The following is a 19,510-nucleotide window of genomic DNA, read 5'->3' as shown; positions in this document are numbered from 1 at the left end:
TGTTTTTTGAAATGCATCCAAACCATAGCCAATCCCTGGGACTATACAGAGGATTTTATTTTTCAATTGTATTTTAATTTAAAAGGGCAGAAAAAAAAAAAAAAAAAAAAAAACACACACACACCACCAACAGACACTAGGATTTGAGGAAATCTTGGCAATGTTGTAAGACCACTACCTGAACAGCAATCATGATGCCCAACTGCACACATTCCATCAGTAAGGTGAAGGGAGCATCAGGGTTTGTTAAAAAAATAAAAAATCTAAAAAGCCAGTTTCGGGTATAAGAGCAGCAATAGGGTCTGGGCCTCGACCTGTTCACGTAAACGTTTCTATGTTAACATGCGACTGGTTAACAGAGCCCAGAGTCTTTGCATTAAAACAATGCAAGATACCAGGTTCTGGTGATAGTTTGTGTTTCCAGAGAAACGCATATGCAATCGGACTGTGACCTGCATCTGTTCTAGCACTGCACTTAAATATAGCACCAAGGTAGGCATTCCCAAACATTGTTAATGGTACTGCCTTAAAAGTTATTTCTTCCCCCTCAATCTGTAAAAACCATTTACATATTTCCCCACAACCTCCTAGTGGAGTATCAACAGCTGCAAGTCTGCACACACCTTCAGAGGCAGCCTTAAATAGCAAATTCTCCATAAGTAGTATTGCTAAAAGCTTGAGGTCAGGAAAGTACTTGTTATGCCATGACAAGTTTCTTAAATGTACTCAGAATAATAAAAGAACATTCTCCAATTCACTGTTATATCTGTGAAATGCAGCATTTTTGTTAATAAGTCCAACCTGTCCATCAGTCCTGGTGTACACAATTTAAATTGCCCCTAGACAACCCTGTAACTTCTGACTTTAGGGTTGGGTTCGCCATCTTGGATTTGTGCGACGGCTGTGTTGCTGTGTCTGCTCCCGGGCCAATATGGATAGAAGAGGGGGGAGTTGGAAGGCTAGTACACTTGTTTTTTTCTTGACTTGAGTATAAGCTGAGTTAGCACATTGTTTGTGCTGCAAAACTCCGCCTGTACAGTATATATCAGTTACTACACTGCTTGTTTTGGAGTGGGATTTCAAGTCCAACAAGTATATTCTAACCAATGCTACATGGTTTTCCAGTAGTTATTGTCCATAGACCATCTTTCCATACAGTCGGAAACCACTTATTGTGCATTTTTAAAAGAATGCTGTGGCAGCTTTATCAAATCTCAAATCAGAGAGGTGGTTAGGTTAAATGGTTTTCATCCCAAGTACTTAACCCCTTAGTCCTTTATTGTTTGAGCTTCCATTTCTCACACTCCACTTACAAAAAGCCACAACAGGATGCTTGGGACTACCTGGAACTGCAGGAGGATCCGTTGAGTGGGGTCTGGCAAACACTGTGCTGTGGCAACAGCCAGAGTACCCACTAAAAGAGCTCTAAGTTTACTGTATGGAGCTGTTGAACCTGCCATTGAAATTAACCCACCTAAAATAAATACTTCATACAGCATTTGCCCTCATCCCTGAATGGTTCCCTTCCATGGCTGAAATGTTAAAAAAAGTTTGTAAACTTCGTGTATGACCTGCATAGGCGAGTTGCATACAAGAGTGTCCAATGAAGCCCTGCATATTCAGTGGTTACTTGCATTGCCATGCCTTCTTGTTCCTGATTGACAGGCCTCACTGCTAGGGCATGCTATGTGGAATATTGAGAGGGAGTTCTGTTACATTACTGGGTATTATAGGTCATGTGACAAGAGTGATTTCATCTAAGGTCTTGTCACATCTGCAATCACAGCAGCATGGGGAGGACTAGAAATCCATGGAGGCATGGGGAGGAGCAGATGCAAGATGCTGGTTGAGCAGAAAAACAAAGTTGATTTATGGGGATGGAAAGTAAGCAATTTTTTGGGGCTAGAAGAAGAATAAGTTGATAGGGCTCTATGGGAAACTGTCCCTAGCTGTATTTTTGAGGGCAGCAACAGGTTCACTTTAAGTCAGTTTTCATTGATACCATTCTGAAAAAACTTGCATGACCCTTTGATCACCCTTTAGTAGATTTTTTACGGCCACAGTTTTTTTGTCCACAGGAAAACCCAATAAGTTTAACCCCTTACCGACACGTGACACAATACTACGTCACATGCAGGGTGCATGGAGAGGGCTCACGGGCTGAGCCCTCTCCATAGCTGGTAAGTCTTTGCTGCATTTTGCAGCAAAGGCTTACCGTTAACACCCGCAATCGGTGCCAGCACCGATAGTGTGCGGTTTCCCTCCGATCGCCGCCACCATCTTGCCAAGAATCGTCGCTCCATGTGATGGCGTCGGATCGCTGCTCCCCGATGACATGACAGCCTCTGGTCTTCCTAAGACCTGGGGCTAATTTGGGTTAACCTATTCATTACAATGTGCTATGGCAGTATATGATAGGATTGTACAGACAACCTAGGGTTAAAGTACCCTAGGGAGTCTGAAAAATAGTAACCTAAAGTAAAAAAATAAAACCTAAAAACTCAAATCACCCCCTTTCCCCTAGAAGTGATAAACAGTAAAAATCATAAACATATTCGGTATCGACGCATCTGAAAATGCCCGATCAAAATAGAACGGTTTTTCACTGCGTTTAACCTCGTAAAGAAAAATCGCGCCTAAAGTCAAAAATGGCACTTTTCTGACATTTTTACAAAATTCTATAAAAAGTGATCAAAAGGTCTTACAGTCCTAAAAATGAAAACATTGTAAACGTCAAATTCCAAAAAAAAATAAAAAACTACACCTCCCAAAGCTCTATACACAAAAGTATAAAAAAAAAGTTATTGGTGCCAGAAGGATTAAAAAAAAAAAATCCCCCAAAATTTTTTTGTACAGGTGGTTTTAATTTTTGAAAATGTATGAAAACATAAGCCTATACAAATTTGGTCTCCCCGTAATCGTATTGACCCAAAGAATAAAGTAGACATGTCATTTGGGGCATACAGTGAAATCCGTAAATTCCAAGCCCACAAGAACACGGCACAAATGCAGGTTTTTTTTACTAATTTCAGTTCATTTGCAATTTTTTCCCCTGCTTCCCATTACATGGCATGGAATTTTAAATACCACCATTTGAAGTGTAATTTGTTACGCAGAAAATAAGCCATAACACAGCTCTGTACATGGAAAAATAAAGGATGTTAGACTTTTGATGGTGGGGAGTGAAAAATTAAAAAGGGCAGCATCAGGTAGGGGTTAAGGTTGGGTTTGTTTATACAGGTAGTCCCCGAGTTACGTACAAGATAGGGTCTGGAGGTTTGTTCTTAAGTTGAATTTGTATGCAAGTCGAAACTGTATACAGGCGGTCCCCTACTTAAGGACACCCGACTTACAGACAACCCATAGTTACAGACGGACCCCTTTGCCCCCTATGACCTCTGGTGAAGCTCTCTGGATGCTTTACTATAGTCCCAGACTGTAATGATCAGCTGTAAGGTGTCTGTAATGAAGCTTTATTGATAATCCTTGGTCCAATTACAGCAAAAAATTTGAAACTCCAATTGTCACCAGGGCAAAAAAAAAAAAAATGTCTAGAACTTCAATTATAAAATATACAGTTTCGACTTACATACAAATTCAACTTAAGAACAAACCCCCAGTCCCTATCTTGTACGTAACCCGGGGACTGCCTGTACTTTATAATTGTAGATCCAGACAAAAAAGTTTTTGTCCCCAGTGACAATTGGAGTTTAAACATTTTTTGCTCCAATGGGACCAAGGATTATCAATAAAGCTTCATTACAGACACCTTACAGCTGATTATTGCAGTCTGGGACTATAGTAAAGCATTCAGAAAGCTTCACCAGAGGTCAGAGGGGTCTGTCTGTAACTACGGGTTGTCTGTAAGTCGGGTGTCCTTAAGTAGGGGACCGCCTGTATAAGCACTCTAAGAGCCATTGCTCTTGTCACTTTCCATTACAGCCTGCCAGACAAACGAGAGCCATGCAAACCCCAGAAAAAAACCCATATTCCGTCTACATACATCTAAATAAGCTGCCCTGTATATTTACCCGAGTTGGTCAGGAAATATAATAAAGCCTCATGGCCATAAACTGCAACAGATGTGTTTGTAGAGTTTTCTGGGCAAGATCTGTACAGGGATGTTAGGCGTAGATAAGAGTCAAAGAGTGGAGGCAATGATGCTCTTTTCTATTACAATCCAGTTTTTTCATAAATAAGGCGACTGCTGCATGGAAAAACCCCTTCAGAATGAGCAAGTAAGTATTGGTCTTGGTCTTGGTGGACAGAATAAAAATTAAAGGAGAATGTACTTGATTTTTTTTTTAACTAGATCTCTGTTGCCTTTCCCTTTAAAGGTCTATCTACACACTTTTTAGAATTAAACCAAACCCTTAGATAGCCCAATATATTATGATGAAAGTGGAAGGCAGTGTAATCTTTATCCAGCTTAGGATTTTATATTTGGAGTGGAAGAGATTTAGAATTAACACTTAAACGTGGCAAATGTTTGTTACCTGTTAAATCAGCATGAAGTGAGCTGATCTGCAAGTCAACTGGTTCTCACTCTTCTAGAATCAACTAAGAATCTCCAAGCAAAACGTCTCAAGCAGCTTTATGGTTGAATCAAGAGGACAAAAAACCTGGAAGAATTGAAGGAAATTACTGACTGCACCAGCAAGACCAAGTTTGGTGTACACTGGACAACACAAGTGCATTTCACATATACATATACAAAGATTGAAGCCGCATTACAGCTTTTAATAAATGCACTGTACCACTAATCCACCAAGTAAGAGTGGCAAGTATGACATTCTCTGCTGCAGAATACCAGCCAATACGCCAAAAACATGGTTTATAATATAGTTTATAGAGAAGACTTAGATGAGAAAGGTATGACAAGGCTGAAGTATGAGACTGACTAGTTTGTCACTTGTTTGACAAGTCACTTCTGTGGAATGACTGGCGTTGCTTAACAAAACAACGGCCACAAACTGGTGTGAATTTCAACAACATGCAGCAGTTCTATGGTTATAGAAAAACTGAGGTGAAGGACACCACTGTCACTGTTTGGCAGTGATGTAAGGGCTTATTCACACTTCCCTAGAATGCCATCTGATTTTCAAGGACATCATACAGATCATTTAAAAGGAAACCCATCAGGGCAATTTGGGACACCAAACCTGTGGCATGTAACAGTACCATGTACAGGTAGCTGCCAACTACATCTCAAGCATTAGCAGCTGTTTGTGACAGTCATGCAAAAGACCCCACTACAAAATACACTGGAATCAAAGTAGGTCACACATTCTGATCAACTTTCTCTCCTGCTCTGAAGATAAGGAAGCTTTGCCAAGACTAAAAGGCTAACAGTGGCTGCACACACTAAACAAAGATAAGCCGTTGCCTACCAATGAATCACTTGCATCAGTAGGCAAAGGCCTAGTAAATTCTGAATGCCATATCACAAAGGAAATACAATTCTAACAGGATATTTAGAGCGCTTGTCATTGCCTCAAGTTGGCCATAGATCTGGAAGAATAACCATTTCACAGGAGGACTCTACAGTAGTCCTATCAAAATGAATGGAGCCGCCAATGAAGACATTGGAGGGAAACATATCCAACTCATCTGACATTCAAAAGCTTATTTGGGATATCTGCCAAGAACTATTGGAGGCTCCAAAGGACTGTCCAAAATATAGAATTTTTAAAAAAATTTTATATGTTAGCTCAAGTTGAAATGCAGTATGCCAAAAAGTAAATCAGACAAAGTAGTACTAGCCCTACTGAGGTCCCAGCAATTTGCTACACCTGACCAGGCCTCCAAGGGGTTTACATGATTTCTTCATTAAATAGCAGGTGGGGACAATGGAATAACTGCCGATTTACTGTGCCGAATTTCCCCAGTGTAATACAGTAGCATTGTTGTAAAAGATTTTCATCTGCTGCAAGTGTTATTTCACTTATTGCTGCAGATCGTGGCACAAAAGTCACCATTTAGTATGGCGGTAGCCTAATAAGAAACAAACTGATTTTGGCTGGCAAATCTAAAATTACCACTGCTGTAAATAATGCACCCATTCCACTACATTGCAGTTACCCTGACAGCAAGGCATACAACAGCATCAACCACTGTACTAAGTATGGAGATGTATAAAGCCTGTTGTCTACAAGTTTTAAACTAGAATCGCTGAACTAAACATGACAAAGGTTTTTCCCCCATATATTTTTATGCGGCATATCAGAAACCTCTTTTCCAAAGCGGAATAGAAACAAGCATTCTCAGATTAAACATGCAACAAATGTGTGATAGATGTATGATCTTAAGAGGAAACAGTCAGTTTTCAGGAGAAAAATGTTCATTGAGTGCTCCATAAATCAGAGCTACTTTGCCCAAATAAAGTCAATGGACAGTAGGCCAAAAGTGCATACCTCTATTCACCCCTGACCAACATGTGACGTACTACAACGTACTGGTGCGGCGGGGGTATGGAGAGGGATCATGGGCTGAGCCCTCTATACAAGGTGGGAGTTTGCTGCATATTGCAGCAAACACCCTCCGGTAACATCCGCAGTCAGTGCTGGCACCAATCTCTGCCGTTAACCCTGTAAATGCCTCAGGCAAAGCTGCTAAAGGCATTTAAAGCCTGGTGACGCATGGGCAGCCTCAGGACTTCCGGAGACCTGAGGCTGTTTTTAACCTATTCATTACAACGTGTGATCTGAACATTGTAATGAATGAGGAGAAAAATCCCCATATACAGCCACCTGTAAAAAGGTCTGAAGTTAAAAAAATTATATTAAAAAACCTAAAAATTCTTATCACCACTAAAAATCTAGTGAAAGAAAAGGGAACCCCAAAAATAAAAAGGGCCTCGGCGTTAAGAGGTTAAACCTGGCTGGACTTGCAATGCAGAATCTGGCTACTGTGTTTTCCGCATTTCACACCCAACATTAAAGAAGAAAAAAAAAAAAAAAAGGCATAATGAGGCCCACATTAGGTCATTTTATTTAAAGGATTAAAGGGTGGGGGCACTCTGTTCCATGGGCCATTTTATAATGATTAAATCATCTGGACAGTAGCCTTCCTAGACTGACAATAGCCTATTCTGAAGAGGTTTTCTGTGTAGCAACCATCTGAGTTGCATCACAAACAAGACAGACAGGATTGCAATAAAAACACCACCTCAATAGAAGTCATTATTGCCTCCACAACAAACAATAGATGTCAGTTGACGTAGATCTTGCACCTATTTCTTGCTTAAAAGATTCACCAGAAACAACCAGTCGGACCAATTGCCGACTATGGCCACAACGGTTGCTGTAATGCAAATATATAAATGCCATTACTGGAGCTCAAGCAAGATGTTAGTGCACCCCCCCCGGACCCCCCCTGCCCCAATCATGGACAGGAAAAAAAAATATAAGAAGAAACAGATTGATATTTTCCCTGTTTTGCTAGGCGTTAAACACAAGTGTACACCAAAGGAGTTCCACCAGTAGAGTTGAGATATGGTGTAGGTCCTAGAAAGTATATTTGGTATCAAATGGGGGTAAAAACTACCTAAATAGCTATAATACTTATAAGAACTGTAGCTTTTAAGAGTATTGGCATTGAGTGTTAGGAGTTTATTGCCATCCAAGGGCTATACAATAATGATAAGCAAATTGTATACCATGTAAAAAAGAAAATGAGTCAGTGGATGGCAACTCTCTTTCCTACCTGCACAATTTCTTACTGCTTCTGTGTGAACAAGACCCAACAGTTTTATGGCCAATATCAGAAAACAAGTTTCGGTACAGTGGCAAAAAGCACCAAAACACACATACATTCACCCCCGTAAGCTTTACTCATATCCAGCCATACTGATCTCAGCCATGATAAATAGATGAGATTACAGGAGCGTTCAAGTTTGTTAACTTCTTTACAGGATAAAAATTAAGCCTTCTTCCGGTTTCCAAGGCCGAACCACAAATGTCAACCTAAAGTCCGCTCATCTGTATTCTCAAGTAAAACACCGTTACTAATTAAACTACACTTAATTTGTTTAGTAACAGTTACAAAATTAAACGCAATATGTAAACGTGGCCCAACACTTACAAACCAATTGCAAGTACATCAAGAGAAATGCATCACTGAATTAATACGTGTTCTGACCCAAGTGCTTGCATTTGATAATTAGCAATGTCTGCCACAACAAACCTTCACTTAGTAACTCATTTCAATGAAAGCAATACTTGACCCAAGCAGATGAGGGTAATTGACTTTAAGATTCAACTGAATAAACTAATACAGAGAATTACTGCCGTTACCCACTGAAAATACTACCAACATGCTAAAAAAAAAAGGTAGGCACTGCACCACAAACGTAGCTCTGGCTGGCATACAATTTTGGCCCAAAAGAAGCACAGATTAGTGCAAAAAGGCTGATGCCTCGCTTTAGGCACCCTACCAGCCCTTCCTCCCTCACTATGCACCTTGTTACCTGTGTGTAAGTAATCATATCAATAAAGACAAGTTTTGGAAGAGTGGCGGAGTGTCGTTGATTTTTTCTTCTCATCCATTTTGCATAAGTTAGATTTTATATGGACATAACAAGCATTCACTTCAAATGAAGGTAAAAGCCTTATTGCTAGAAAATTACCAAGAAGTGTCAACTCAGTGTAACCTGCTAGTAGAATCCTCGAGTTCAGAATTGCCAGTTTATATTCCAAAAGAAGGAAAAAGAAGAAGTAGCCATGCTCTGCCAGGTGAAATATCCCCCCGCACTTCTGGTTTTGTTGTTTTTCCTCGCTAGGCCCAGGCTGTGTATGTGTCTCAGCCACCTCCTCTTCCTTCCTACACTTCCCATATACATCATGTGATATATATATAGACAAAGGCATACACAGGTTATGCAATCCCAGCTAATGAAGCTTTATTGATAATCCTTGGTCCCATTACAGCAAAAAATGTTTAAACTCCAAATGTCACTGGGGCCCAAATTTTTTTTGTCTCGATCTACAATGATAAAATATACAGTTTCGACTTACATACAAATTCAACTTAAGAACAAACCTCCGGGCCCTATCTTGTACGTAACCCGGGGACTGCCTGTATATTAGTTGTAAAAAAGTTATTCAGGACTCTCACCTGACTGTAGATTCTATAAGCTTTTAGATTTCATTTTTTGAGCTTTTTCTTTCAACTTTCTGCATTATAATTTTATGGTGCAGCTTGTAAAAGATCCCACAAGAGGTGATGCATTGTTGGACCTTGTGATTTCTAACAATGCGGAGATTGTCCAAAATGTCAGTGTCCGGGAACCCCATGGGAACAGCAATTATAATATAATTATTTTCCTCTTAAACTGTAAAAAGCAGAAACAGGTAGGACATTTTAAGAGGGCTAGTTTCCAGAAATTCAAGGCTGCAATACAAGATATAGACTGGGATCAGATTCTGTCAAATGATGATACTAATGTTAAATGGGAGAAATTCAAATCTATCCTGGGTCATTATACTTCTAAATTTATTCCAGGTAAGAAGTATAGACGGGCTAGATTACACCCCGCGTGGCTACAGTTAAAAGGGCAATTAATGAGAAAAAGAGGACATTCAAAAAATAGGCTTTCAATACTTTTTCAATACAAAAAACTTACCAAAATCTGTAAAAAGGAAATCAAATCAGCCAAAATACAAAATGAAAGACAGGTGGCTAAAGATAGCAAAACAAATCCTAAGAAATTTTTTAGGTATATCAATGGTGTGTCTGGTGTCTGGTAATGTCTGGTGTGGTGCCAAGTGACTGGCGCAAGGCAAATGTGGTGCCAATATATAAAAACGGCTCTAGAACTTCGCCAGGCAATTACAGGCCTGTAAGCTTAACTTCCATTGTGGGGAAAGTATTGGAAGGGTTAGTAAAAGACTACATACTGGAGTATGTGACATCAAATAGAATAATAAGTGACAGCCAGCATGGGTTTACTAAGAATAGAAGTTGTCAAACTAACCTTATCTGTTTCTATGAAGAGGTGAGCAGGTGCCTGGATAGAGGAGCAGCTGTGGATATTGTGTTCTTGGACTTTGCAAAGGCATTTGACACTGTCCCTCATAGACGCCTGATGGGTAAAATTAGGGCTATTGGTTTGGCAGAAATCATTTGCAATTGGATTGAAAACTGGCTGAAGGATCGTATCCAGAGAGTTGTGGTCAATGATTCCTACTCGGAATGGTCACCAGTTATGAGTGGTGTACCCCAGGGTTCTGTGCTTGGCCCACTACTATTTAATATATTTATTAATGATATAGAGGTAGGAATTAATAGCACTGTGTCTATTTTTGCAGATGACACCAAACTGTGTAGTGTAATACAGTCTATGGAGGATGTTCATAGGCTGCAGGGTGACTTGGACAAACTGAATGTTTGGTCATCCACTTGGCAAATGAGGTTTAATGTGGATAAATGTAAGGTTATGCACCTGGGGCCAATAATCCAAAGGAAAAATATGTACTTGGGGGAGTAAATCTGGGAGAGTCCCTTGTTGAGAAGGACCTGGGGGTACTAGTAGATCATAAATTGAATAACAGCATGCAATGTCAATCAGCTGCATGTAAAGCTAGTAGGATCTTGTCATGTATCAAAAGTGGTATGGACTCTCGTGATAGGGATGTAATATTACCACTGTACAAGGCTCTGGTTCGGCCACACCTGGAATATGCTGTCCAGTTCTGGGCACCGGTCCATAAAAAGGATGCCCTGGAGCTGGAGAGGGTTCAACGTAGAGCCACAAAAATGATAAGGGGTATGGAGGGTCTCAGTTATGAGGAAAGATTAAAACAACTAGATTTATTTAGTCTGGAAAAGAGACGACTACGAGGGACATTATTAATTTATATAAATATATGAATGGTCCATACAAAAAATATGGTGGCAAGTTGTTTCAGATTAAATCAAAACAAAAGACGAGAGGGCACTGTCTCCGTCTGGAGAAAACAAGGTTTAATTGCCAGAGGCGACAGGGCTTTTTTACTATGAGAACTGTCAATCTGTGGAATAGCCTGCCTCAGGCGCTGGTCACAGCAGGGACAGCGGAGAGCTTCAAGAAGGGTCTAGATGCCTTTTTAAACTTAAATAACATTGATTGTTATGCTATATAGAATTGTTTCCTCTAAATCCCTTCCTCATCCAATCCCTTCCCTTCCTTGGTTGAACTTGATGGACACGTGTCTTTTTTCAACCGTATATGAAACTATGAAACTATGAAACTAATAGAATTTACACTCCAGGCACTTACAAAAGGCCCTAAAATGTATTGGAAGACAAGTTTAAGGGTAGGAAGAGTCTAGGCCTGTGTTACAATGTATCCTACAATATGGAAGCTTGGGACAACATGACAACACAAGGTTCTCCTTATAAACAAATCATTGCAAAGGACTATGGCACATGTAAAACTATAGTAAAGATCCATGATTGTAAACTGAGGTGGCATTCATAGCATCAGTTTATACGGTTGAAGAAAAAAAAAAAAAAAAAAAAAAAAGACTTTTCCAAGTTCAACCAAGGAAGGGAAGGGATTTGATGAGGAAGGGATTTAGGGGAAACAATTCTATATAACATAACTATCAATGTTAGAAGACAATACCAAAAGACAGGTTTACAACAAGAGAAAGTTCAGGAATATACAAGTTTAATAAGATTAAATATATGAAGCTGCAATATATACAGTCATATCGGTGGACCTCATCCATAGAAAAGTCAATCACTATGTGATGGGCAGACATATTGCAGAACCTTACACACCAAAAGACATAAGCACATATTCACATGTATTATGTCCTGCAGCAGGATAGAACCAGAAAGCTGATGTTTAGATGTAATCCAGAGCCTCTTTAAGGCACAAAACACCAGTATATTTCCTCAAAGGCCAGAATGGCAACAAAGCACATGAGAGGCGCTCACAACCCAAGGAAGGAAAAGTCAACAAACAAGAAAACACAACAGATTATTGGGTGAACGAGACAAAGACATGAAAACTTGTGTGCATGGAGAGCAAGATAGAATAGCATGGCGGGCCAACAACACAATAGGTCGCATGGAGAAAGGAGGTGGGCAATGGATCATGGGGGCTGGGGACCTCACCTCCATTCACACCTCTCCGCACGGGAAGTAAAGCGTGGCGGGGCCTTCCCTGATGAGAGGGGGGGGGAACGACACATTGGTAGGGCCTGGGCACATGTGCACATACATAGGAGCATGCCAAGACAAAGCAACACATCCCCCTCCTCCTCACTGCCCCCTCCCTCACCTGCATTCAGCGCCTCACAACACGGGCTCGGTGGCTGCCTTGGTCGCTCTCCTCTCGGGCCTTGCTGCTGCTGCTCGGTAGAGATAGGGGCTGAGCGGGAGCCACTAGACAGTAAATGCATGCAGGCAGCAGGAGGTGCGGGGGAACTGGCCGAGCTGTGGTCGCCTCCGTGCGTCTCTTCCCGCTGTGACTGTGCTCCTCTGCAGACACCGCGCTCGCCTCTTCCTGCCCCCGGCCGCTTATAAACGCTACCCGCTGTGTGCAGGGATATAAATATTGAGATGAATAATCAGGGTGAGGAGGATGTGTGTACACTGAGGGGGAATAAAAGGGGCGTTCACAGGCTGAGGCGGGCTCTGCTGATGAGGAGGTGATGATGACAGAGGAAGAGGAGGAGCCATGGCTGGCCCGCATTGCTCGCCTGCTTGCTATTTTTAGTCAGTGGGGGTCATTACGTAGTCGTCAAATTGTCCTGGGGTCGAGGGGGCAAGTCCCATGGCAGATGACAGTGATGGTTCTCAAGCCTTCATTGTGCCAGAAAATAAATATAGAATGTTGATATAGTAAAATGTGCACTTCAGAAGGTGTACACCCATGCCTTGTTCACACGCTACGGATTGGTGGCAGACGTTTATCTGTGACTGTAAAGTTAACTTCCACTGAACATCGATGTCCATTCAGACGGAACTGACTGAAGTTTCTGCAACGAAACTGCCTCGTGTGAATACACCTTTTCCCCAGTGCAGGTGCTGACTGCTCCTCCCTGGCACTGAGTGGTCCATCTCCTGTCAGTGCATCTGTATGGGTGCATTGCCTGTCTTATGCAACATGCGCCAGTTTTCTGACTGACTTTGCACATTCTTTTATGTCCAAACTGCTTGCACATGTATGTAATGTGTCCACGCCACATATGTATTACCCTTTTGTCACAGCTGCACTATTCTTCTCGCAACACAAATTTCATTACTGGAATAGGCGTTCCGGTGCTCAGTCTGATCATAAACCACATGTATTATGTAGAGTCTGACAGAAGTGTGTCACACGCCCTATGTTAACCCCTTCCCAAAGCGCGCTGGGTCCCGGTGCATGGAGAGGGCTCACGGGCCGAGCCCTCTCCATAGCCGGTAAGTCTTTGCTGCATATTGCAGCAAAGGCATACTGGTACCACCCGCGATCGGTGCTAGCACTGATCTCGGGTGTTTTCCCAACGATCGCCGCCATCAATGCTGCCGGCGGCTTCAAAAAGATGGCAGCGCCAATGCGGCCTTCTGAAGACCAAGGGCTCGTTTTAACCCATTCATTACAATGTGCTAATTGCACATTGTAATGAGTGAGGAGGAAAATCCCCATATACTGCCATACTGTAGTATGGCAGTATATGATAGGATCGATCAGACAACCCAGGGTTAGAGTCCCCTAGGGAGTCTGAAAGATATTAAAAATAAAAAAAAGTTAAAAAAAAAATTATAATAAAAAACCTAAAAATTCTAATCACCCCCTTTCCCTAGAACTGATATAAATATTAATAAACAGTAAAAATCATAAACACATTAGGTATTACCGCGTCCAAAAATGCCCGATCTATAAAAATATAATAACAGTTTTTCACTGTGTTTAACCCCGTAATGGAAAAGTTGAAAATGGCACTTTTTGCCATTTTGAAAAATATAAAAAAATCTATAAAAAGTGGTCAAAAGGTCGCAAAAAGTCCTAAAAATGATAGCATTGAATACGCCATCAAAAGTCGCAAAAAATGACACCTCCCAAAGCTCCGTACACCAAAGTATGAAAAGTTCTTGGCGCCATAAGATGGCAAAATCCAAAAAGATATTTTTGTACAGGTTTTAATTTTTGTAAACGTATGAAAACATTATAAAACCTATACAAATTTGGTATCCCCATAATCATACCGACCCAAAGAATAAAGTAGACATGCCATTTGGGTGCACAGTGAAAGCTGTAAAATTCCCACAAGAAAACGGCGCAAATGCGTTTTTTCACCATTTTCACTGCATTTGGAATTTTTTCCCGCTTCCCAGTACACGGCATGGAATATTAAATACTGTCACTATGAAGTGCAATTTGTTACGCAGAAAATAAGCCCTCACAGAGCTTTTTATGTGGAAAAAATGGAAGGTGGTAAGTAAAAAATGGAAATGAAAAAACTAAAAAAGGCCAGGTCATAAAGGGGTTAAAGGTGAACAAAAAAAAAAGTTGGTGCAGAGAGGGCCAGATCCATAAAGAGCCGGTGCCACAAATCCTGAATCTGGTGTACCCTGCACACAACACAGGCAAACTACACATAGAGCAGTTTACATTATTCTTCATAAATGTGCCCCTACTGCCTGAGCGAGCTCATCCCTGTTAGCATTAATAGGTAATGGCAGTTGTAGGGATTGGTGACATGTATTAACCTGTAATGGTGCTTTGCTAAGCATTATCTGCCAGAAAACTTCTTTAACCCCTTAACGCTCTGCGCCGTAGCTCTACGGCGCAGAGGTATAAGGGATGTATGAAGAGGGCTCACGGGCTGAGTCCTCTTCATACAGAGGTGGGGGTTTTTGCATTTTGCACAAAACCCCCACCGCTAATAACCGCGGTCGGTGCTTGCACCGATCGCGGCTATTAACCCTCTAAACACCGCCCGCATCTTTTTTTCGATCGCCACGCCCCCGAACGTCACCGGGGGGCGGCGATCGGTTACCATGGCAGCCTCGGGTCTTCTCTTGACACGAGGCTACATGGTTTATGCAGGTTCGTTACAATGAGCCAGTGGCTCATTGTAATGTAAGACCTGCAAAAACGCCATATATTGCAATACTGTAGTATTGCAGTATATGGTAGGAGCGATCTGATCATCTAGGGTTATTGTACCCTAGATGGTCTAAAAAATAGTGAAAAAAAAAAGAAAAAAAAAAGTTTAAAAAATAAAAAAAATTAATAAAATATTAAAAGTTCAAATCACCCCCCTTTCCCTAGAACGGATATAAAACATAACAAACAGTAAAAATCACAGACATATTAGGTATCGCCGCGTCCCAAAATGCCCGATCTATCAAAATATAAAAACGGTTACGGCCGGTGGTGACCTCCGAGGCGGGAAATGGCGCCCAAATGTCCGAAATGCGACTTTTACACCTTTTTACATAACATAAAAAATGAAATAAAAAATGATCAAAATGTCGCACAGACCTCAAAATGGTAGCAATGAAAACGTCGCCTCATTTCGCAAAAAATGACCCCTCACACATTTCCGTGCGCCAAAGTTTGAAAAAGTTATTAGCGTTCTTTTTTGTACACATTCGTTTAATTTTTGAAAATGTATTAAAACACAATAAAACCTATATAAATTTGGTATCACCGCGATCGCACCGAACCAAAGAATAAAGTAGGCATGTTATTTGGAGCGAATAGTGAAAGTCGTAAAAACTGAGCCCACAAGAACGTGACGCACGTGCGGTTTTTTTTCAATTTTTCCACATTTGGAATTTTTTTTCAGCTTCGCAGTACACGGCATGTTAAAATAAATAACATTACGGGAAAGTAAAATTTGTTACGCACAAAATAAGCCCTCACACAGGTCTGTACACGTAAAAATGAAAAAGTTATGGATTTTTGAAGTTGGAGAGCGAGAAATGAGCCGGAAAACCCTCCGTCCTTAAGGGGTTAAAGGACATCTACCAACAGACTTTCTGAAGGTGGACTGCTCATACTTGCTTGGCCATTACTTTTTTTAGTATGTGGATCAGGTTTTCTTTGCTCCAGGAACATCAGAATCTGCCTGAAAAAGAACCAATAAAAAATATGCTAATGAGCTGGGTGCGCTTCAGTGACATTGTCTTGGCTCTGCAGAATAATTACTGTATATATCCACGGCCCCACTCTCTGAAGCTTAGCTTCCTCACCAGGTGTCTCCGGCTCAGCCACCAGCTCATTGGTATATTTTTATAACATGCTGATGTTCCTGAAGTAAAGAAAAACTGTTTACATACTATAAATTGGGACGACCAAATAAGTTTGCGCAGTCTACCATCCGAAATTCTTCAGAAAGATGTCCTTTAAAGGGGTTCTACAGTGACAAACCAGGATAGGGGCTAACATGCTGATTGGTGGGGGTCTCTGAGATGGGAGCTCCACGGATCACGTGAACATGGGTCCCTTGTACCCTGAGATGAACAGAGCAGCCAGTTGCACATGTGCCAGCTACACTATGGCGAACCTTTTAGAAACTGAGTGCCCAAACTACATCCAAAATCCACTTATTCACTGTGAAGTGCCAACGTGGCATTTTAAGCATTAACTTATTTCTACGTGTTCTTCCACTTCCAATTTCAAATGTATCGGGCGCCTGATGCCACTAATAGTGTTGAAAGAAAGAGGGCAAATAGCTTCTCTCCAGGGTCTCTATGTACAGGAAGAATGGTGGGTCTAGCAGGACGACCTCCAAAGATAATGCAGTTGTGTCAACACCTTCTCACTTTTCCCGCAGTTCCAAACAGCCAATGAAGTGTCGCTTTAAAATAGCGCTGAGAGCAGCATCTCATAAATTGCCTGTGACTGCAGAAAGATTTGGTCCTGTTTGGTGTACTCTGTCCTGCAGTGATGGCCTGGGTGCCCACAGAAAGTGCTCTGAGTGCCACCTCTGGCACCCGTGCCATAGGTTCGCCACCACTGCTGTAGCCAATGGAAGCACATGGAGGGGCAGCATATTAAATAATTAATAGTGGGGGAAGTATATGAAATAATTAATGGTGGAGGGCAGCATATGAAATAATTAATGGTGGAGGGGCAGCATATGAAATAATTAATGGTGGGGGGAGCATATGAAATAATTAATGGTGGAGGGGCAGCATAGGAAATAATTAATGGTGGAGGGCAGCATATGAAATAATCAATGGTAGAGGGCAGCATATGAAATAATTAATGTTGGAGGGCAGTAAATAAAATAATTAATGGTGGAGGGTAGAATATGAAATAATGGTGGAGGGGCATAGGAAATAATTAATTATGAGGGGCAGTCTAGTAATTAATGCGGGGGTGGGGAGGGCAGCATATTTAATAATAATGGAGAGGGGTCCCAGTATATTTAATAATTAATTGACCCAATTAATTTATTAATTGGACCAATATATTAAATAGTTCACAAGGGGGTGCAGTATATTAAATAATTAATTAAAGGGGGGGCCATGTATTATGGATGCGGTCACATGTACCGCTATTTATTTTTAAACTTTATACCGGCCCTCCAATGGTCTGAGAGGGACAGTGAACGACTCCCTATGTAAAAAGTTTGGGGACCCCTGATCTACTTCTTTTCCATTCTACAGAAGGTTTAATGAGTTATTCTCGCTCTTGATAGCTGGGTGATGTACAATGAAATCCTCCCTGATATTACGGGTGATGAAACCATATCCATTCTGAACATTGAACCACTTGACAGTTCCAGATGTTCTTGGACATAGCATCTTAGTTGCTATTCCCATAGCTAACAATCCACGATTTCATGCTGGGTTGGTATTCTTTACAGCCTGGTTTGTAACTGCTGTATTTCTCTAATATAGGTGTTTGTCTATTGCTGGTCTGAGCCTATGGCATTGCCTTGAAAGATGACCATGTTGTTTGCATCTCTAGCACTGTTGCAGTATGGTTCCTTATATAGGAGTTTTTCCTCTTATCACCATCAAAGTGCCTCTCACCTCTGTAACCAATAAAACTATTGTTTGAATTGCAGTACTAAATGTGAGAAACAAATTTATTTGAATTTCATACTCTGTGTGCCAACTCTTGGATCCATGCCATAGGTTCGCCACCACTGACATAGGATGACAGCCCTAATACCCTGCAATACATCAGTATTGCAGATTTTTATAGTGACGCAATGTTTGTTCATGTCCCATACTTGGACATAGTTTTTAAACAAAAATAAACTTCTTAATTAATTTTAGAAGGAATAACACTTATATATAATAGCAAAAAAGTAAAAATCACTTACAAACCCCACATATAAGGTATCGCCATGTCCGTACAATAAAACACAATCATTATTAAAACTTCAAAAATTATGAATTCTTTATGTTTATCTTGTCCCCCATAAAATGCTATACAATTTATTAAAAAAAAACATATCTATACCGTAATGTTGTTAAGTATAGCACGTCCTGCAAAAATCAAGCTCTCAACCAGCTCTATAGACCAAAAATTAAGAGTTACCATATACTCGAGTACAAGCCAAAAAATGTGCTGAAAAACCCTAACTCAGCTTATACTCGAGTCAAGAAAAAAAAACATGGTCCATCGCAGGCACCATGACGTCAGCTGCTCATTGACGTTCTAATGTGTGCGGCGGCATTAGCACACACTATGATGTCAGCGGGCGGCTGACATCATGGTGCCTGCGACGACAAGGGGGGGGGACACGGAGCTGCCGGAGCTGCAATGGATAGAAGAGGGCCTATGGGGGGCTGTGGCCAATGCATTTCCCACCCTCGGCTTATACTCGAGTCAATAGGTTTTTCCAGTTTTTTGTGTTAAAATTAGGAACTCTGCATATACTTGGGTTGGCTTATACTCGAGTATATACAGTATCCCGTACAAAAATTATTCTACAAGGTTTTATTCTACAAAATTAGTAAAACATAAGCAAAAGTATACAAATTTTGGCCCGCCATAATCGTACTGACCCATAGAATAAAGAAAACATGTTACTTATGGTGTACATAAATATCAAAAAAAAAATTGATCTTTTACCTACAACTCCCCCACCAAAAACGTAATACATTTACAGCAATAGGGCATAGCCATCACAAAACAATATCGCTGAAAAATGCATCTAATCCTGCAAAAAAAAAAAATCAGCCCTCACGTGAAAAACAAATATTGTAACCCCTTCGTGACCATTGTCATTTGCACCTTGATGACCAAGACCTATTTTTCAAAATCAGCATGTGTCACTTTATCCGGTTATTACTTTAGAAGTCTTTAACTTACCCAAGTTTGTTTTTCAGTTACATTTTGTACTTCAAAATATTGGGAAATTTTGGTTAATATATTTATTTATGAAAAAGGTGAATTTGATAAACATTTTGAAAAAAATTAGCTATTTTCAAACTTAGTTTTTAAAAAATGTTTTTTAAACTGATATTCTTACTACCTAATATTTACCATATCTCAGCTTTGTGTTGGCATTATTTTAGAAGTGTTCTGTTGTTTTATCATGACAAAATGAACAACATTCTCTCAAAT

The 19,510-nt window shown here is 40.7% G+C and overlaps 1 protein-coding gene across 2 annotated transcripts in view; it reads right to left on the bottom strand.

The window, feature by feature from the left end:
* Positions 1-12,629, bottom strand: part of CNOT6L (CCR4-NOT transcription complex subunit 6 like) — a 39,537-nt gene extending 26,908 nt beyond the window's left edge. Inside the window, exons 1-2 of one of the 2 annotated variants that reach the window (XM_072115592.1) lie at positions 12,269-12,629; positions 4,497-4,622 (exon numbers count right to left, since the gene is read on the bottom strand). The gene's annotated coding sequence lies outside the window, so the exon portion shown is untranslated. The remainder of the gene's footprint in view (positions 1-4,496; positions 4,623-12,268) is intronic. The other variant, XM_072115601.1, reaches the window with a different exon arrangement.
* Between the last annotated feature and the right edge of the window lie 6,881 nt (positions 12,630-19,510).

Source organism: Engystomops pustulosus, chromosome 1 (genome assembly GCF_040894005.1).
Source record: "Engystomops pustulosus chromosome 1, aEngPut4.maternal, whole genome shotgun sequence".
NCBI classification, from domain to species: Eukaryota; Metazoa; Chordata; class Amphibia; order Anura; family Leptodactylidae; genus Engystomops; species Engystomops pustulosus.
The sequence above is the reverse complement of the archived record's forward strand: the minus strand, read 5'-3'. Positions and strand labels throughout refer to the sequence as shown.